Below are 5,739 nucleotides of genomic sequence, written 5' to 3'. Positions count from 1 at the left end.
TTTTTCTAGTCTCCAACTTCTTGTAGTTCTTGTAGTTGAATGAAAAATCACACATATTATATAGTTGTGTTGATATCTGACATTAAAGACACTATAAATAACACGATATTGATATAAAACAGAATGCCGGCCCTAAATAGTCCAAAGAATACAAAGTGCTTCCGTCAAATAAGTAATCAAGGAAATGTCATTAATCATTATATATGCATCGATATGTGATATTAGAGACATTAAAAAAATCATGATATTAATATAAAATAGATTGCCAGCTCTAAATAACGCAAAACATATGAAGTGCTTCCCGTCAAATAAAATGTAATTAAGGAACCACACATATTTATTTTTCTTCAGAAAATGTATACTTGCGTAAAAAATCAAGCGGGTAACTTAATTGTTTTTCCCGCATCCAACTTCTTGTAATTGAATGAAAAATCACAAGTATTACATAGTTGTGCTGATGTCTGACATTAGAGACACTAAAAATAACACGATCTTAATATAAAATAGATTGCTAACCCTAAATATAGCAAAGTATGTAGAGTGCTTCCCGTCAAATAAGTAATCAAGAAAATGCATTGATATATCTTTCTTAAGAATCAAGCATCCAACTCAAGTTCTCCTCCAGGCTCCAATTTCGTATATTTAAATGAAAATCACACTCATTAGATGGTTGTATCAATACCTGATATTAGAGACATTAAAACAACACAAGCTATCTAACATAAAAATAGCTTGCAAATTATAAATAGTGCAAAACAGATGAAGTGCCTCCAGTCAAAGAAGTTGTAATCAAGGAGATGTACTAATATCCCACTATGATCCCGTTTGAATACCCATGACTGTTGCTTTAATCGTAAGGATCTCCTATTAAAAATTGGAGTATTTGGAAAATGGAATCTAAATTATATTGGTTATGAATTCTCATCATTTTTTTCTTTTCCTATTTATGATTCCTACTGGTCAGAATTGTATTTATTGTTAATATAAAATAGACTTTCAACCCTAAATATTGCAAAGCATATATATGATTTGCTTCCCGTTGAAGATGATCCAACCAAGGAAATTCACCGATCTATATCTTTAAGAATCATATACTTGTGTTAGAAATCAAGTGGACAACTCAAGTTCTCTTCCAGGATTCAAGTCCCTATAGTTAAATGAAAAATCACACTCATTGTATAGTTGTATGGATATCTGATATTAGTGATACTAAAAATCGATATTAATATAAAATATATTTTCAACCCTAAATAATGAAAATAATATAAAGTGTTTCCCGTCAAAGATGATGTAATAAAGAAAATGCATAAATATATATTTCTTCAGAAATCATATACTTGTGTTAAGAATCAAGCGGTCAACCCAACCCAGTCACCAACTCATTTTAGTTAAATGAAAAATCAAACTTAAATTTTAGTATAGGATATTAGAGACATTAAAAGAACAACGATATAACATAAAATAGTTTTTCAATTCTAGATAGTACAAAACCGATGAAATGCTTCCCGTCAAAGAAGTTGTGATCAAGCAATGAACTAACATCCCATTAAGACTCTGTTTGAATACTCGTGATTGGTACTTTAACCGTAGGAATTGTCCATTAATTAATGATTGGAGTACCTTTATTGGCAAAGAGAATCTAAATTGTATTGGTTGATTAAATAATTTTGTTGTTGGATTTGTAGTGATGCATATAACTAATTTTATAATAATTAAATAATTAATGATTTGTTGAGTCTTGAAACACACAAAACTCTCTTGGAATTGAACGATTAAAGGGATGTTTTTTTTACATCAACCGTAGGTCAATTTAAAGAAGTGTCATTACATCATGGTATATTAAACAAAGAAATTTCATGAGTATATCCTGTTCGAGAAAGAAAAAAAATAATAATAATATAGGTTTCACAAAAAACTATAATTCAATAATCAAGCAGAACCCCATCAAAAATATCAAAAAATTTATAAAGGAAAGCTAAGAGAAAGTAGAATTCTCTTAGGACATAACTTAACAATGTTTTTTTGGATTTACATCCATCCTTATTCCTATTTCCTTATTTCATATTAACATTTATCCTTTTGGACCTACATAGAATTGAAAATGATGGACGGGGCCAGTATCATCCTCGTTTAAATTATATATTCACTACGACATCATCGAAAAGACTTGTACATGTTTAAAGCATATATCTAAGATGACAAATAGAATTATTAATTTTACAAATGTCCATGTCGGTGTCCTTAATATAGACCTCTGAGACTCGGATGCAAATAAAACAATGAGAATTGAGAAATGAAATGGAATTAAATTGCTTTATGTAGCAACAAAATATGACAAAGTAATGGAAACATTTTTCTTCCCTAAATTAATTCGAAAATACAGGGTAAGAAAAAGATTTTTTTTAACATACTAAATATTTAAGCTAGCCGTTTGGGATTCTTTTACCATATGTAGACCTATAAAGATTTTTTTTCCCTAAGGTTTTTTAGATATTTTGAGTTTTATAAACACTAATTTAAAATTTTCTTTCCATGTATAATTACAATTGTTTAAAAAGACCAAGTCATTAATATGTATGCATCGTTCCGTAAATGCTTCAAAAAATAAATATTTCCATAAATATAATAGGCGTAAATTATTAATTTTAAAGAAATTAAGCTAACAGTTACATAAAGTGTAAAGTCGCCAACATTTTGGTTAACTATGTTGATTCTAACAGAGAGTTATCTAATTTAAACCCACTCACATTTTCATCCTCCATCCTCAAACATGAGAAAATATTTTTTTACACCTAATGGAGTTAATTTAAGCAAATTTATTCCCGAAAGTACCAAATTATTAGAAATCCATTTGCACCGTGCATATAAAACTTAGGTAATGTCAATTCACAAAAAAAATCCAGATGAAAAATTAGTAATAGGGTGTTCTCAATAAAAATCAAAATATTGCCAAACCTAAGTAGGGAAGTGATGGATTGATGAGTTTCCCCTGCATCAGGAAGTGATGGATGAAATTGGTTGTGTTTCTTCTCCACCATGATCTAAAACATTATTCTTTGATTGCCATCCAGGATACTCCTCAATTCCCTTGTAGGATTCAAAGAGCCTGCCAGACTTCTGGATGAATATCTATACACTAAATTGGAACAACACCAGTATCTGAAATGGTAGCTGAGACACCTCCAATAAGAAAATTGACATCAAAGTATTCTTTCCAAGCAGGTGCTTGCACAAAGACATGTGAATCACAGGGATATACCAAACATAGAAGTAAATGGACTTACCAAATTGAGATTTTGACTAACACCGCATGTTTGGAATGTCCTGTTGGTGTCGTCATCGGCATAACACATCTGATTCACATAATACAAATTATAAGCACCATTTAGTTAACCCGCACTTCACCTTGCGATATGCCAAAACCTAGAATTTGTGTCAAACAAATGATATCAATTACACAAAAATACAACTACCATTATAGTGAATAGGTGTGTCCCTCCTTCCCAAAATATATCATTTTTAGATCATGAACATGTGAATTGCAGTAACCATTATGAACAAATAATCTCAATGAACTAAATATATGTGTGAACTCAAAATATCATACCGTGAACAACATTACAAAAAAATAACAACAAAACAATTAAACACCTACTTTTTTATACATATTTTATTTTGAGAAAATCATCATAATAAAACAGAAAAGGAAGAAAACAAAATAAACAACCTTACAACGCATCTTCATAAGCTATACTCTACTACTGCACATCACCATTTTCCTCCACGAATTTTAATAATACTCCACCATATCAGTTACCCGCTCTCAGCATAGTTGTTTGTAGGCCTCTCCTCAACCCCACAGAAAATAGCCAATAACAATTTTTATGTGTAAAAATGCACCCACAAATAATCATGCTTACCTTATTAGCTGAACTTAAGTTGATAACTTGTCAGCCGAACCTAGGTATATTTTCAAAAAATATAGGTTCTACTGACAAGTTATTAGCTGAACTTCGCTTTGTAACTGACGAATTCAGGTTCGGCTGATGCGAATAAAAACTTGAAAAACCAAACTTAATGTGTTTTTTAACAAAGAGAAGTTCGGCTATCATTTTTCATGTTTAATTATCAACCAAACTGTTCTTCTGAAGCATAAAAAATCGAAGAACAAAGATTTGCGTTCCAATATGCGTATTTGAAGCTAAATCTCTTTGTGCAATTCTTCACACGACTCATTTATATTTGTGGTTTTAATCAATGATAAAAGATTTATGAAACAACAATTAATCATTGACGAAAAATAAAATCAAAATGGTTTGATAATTATTAAATTAGGTTAGTAATGTAGTAAAACTTAGGAAGAATGCAACAGAGATTGCAAGAGATACGAAAGGTTGAAAGAGATACGAATCAGAAGAAATAATATGCTTAGCAGAAAAAGAAGATGTTTAACCTGGCGTCTTTAAGGGTGACCCCGAAAGAATTAGGGGCGACTAATAAGACAAAATAGGTTCACCCAAAACTAAAATAAAGCCACCTCTTATCTCAAATTTTTTAAATGTAAAAATGCCCTCCATAATCGGTAGACAATACTACAATCGGTAGTTTATATTGATGTATGTTGGTTTGTGTTACAAAAATTATAGTCGGTAGAAAATAGTTATTTCGTGATGTTAATTTTCTACTGATTATGGTAGCATCCTCAAATTCAAATTTTTCAAAAACCAATAGAATTTTGAATTGTTATATTTGGGTAGTTTAGTGATGTTTATTATCTACCGAATGTACAATCGGTAGTCTGGTGATGTTCATTTATCTACCGATTGTGGTAGTTGTCCCAAATTCGAAATTTTCAAGAAACCAAAGGAATTTTGAATTTCTATATTTGCACAATCGGTAGTCTTGTGATGTTCATTATCTACCGATTGTACAATCGGTAGTCTCGTGATGTTCATTTATCTACCGATTGTGGTAGTTGTCCCAAATTCGTAATTTTCAAAAACCAATGGAATTTTGAATTTCTCTATTTGTACAATCGATAGTCTTGTGATGTTCATTATCTACCGATTATATAATCAGTAGTATCGTGATTTTCATTTATCTACCGATTGTGGTAGTTGTCCCAAATTCGAAAATTTTAAAAACCAATGGAATTTTGAATTTCTCTATTGCACAATCGGTAGTTTCGTGATGTGTATTATCTATAGTAATGTTATTTATTTATTGTAGTAGATGCCGCAAGTTCAAATTTTTCAAAACCAATGGAATCTTGGATTTCTCAAAAGAAGAGAAGAACATAGTCACAATCGGTAGATAAAAAAAACTAAATTACCGATTATGAAGGGACATATAAGTATTTTCAACCTCTTTTGTCTTATTATGTCTCTCCTAATTCTTTCAGGGTCGCCCCTAATGACGTCATGAAGAAAAGTAACATGCAAACAATGAGGTTTGGCTTTTGCTTGAATTATTTATATTCAGTTACCAAACCTAAATTTCGATAAGAAATTACTTTTATTAGATCTTCTCCAATGGAATGTGTGTGAATAAAAAAGTCTTCATCCATATAGGATACACAACCATATTTATAAAAACTCATTCTCTAACCCATTGATGTGAGGATGATGTGGCAAAAAAATAATTATACATCCTCTAAGTGAACCTCTAGTGTTAGACATTCACTTAGAGGAAGTCTTCCCTTCCTAGTCACACTTTTATTAATAAAAATCATTGAATACA

The sequence above is a fragment of the Papaver somniferum genome, chromosome 3 (genome assembly GCF_003573695.1).
Source record: "Papaver somniferum cultivar HN1 chromosome 3, ASM357369v1, whole genome shotgun sequence".
In the NCBI taxonomy this organism is placed as follows: Eukaryota; Viridiplantae; Streptophyta; class Magnoliopsida; order Ranunculales; family Papaveraceae; genus Papaver; species Papaver somniferum.
The sequence above is the reverse complement of the archived record's forward strand: the minus strand, read 5'-3'. Positions refer to the sequence as shown.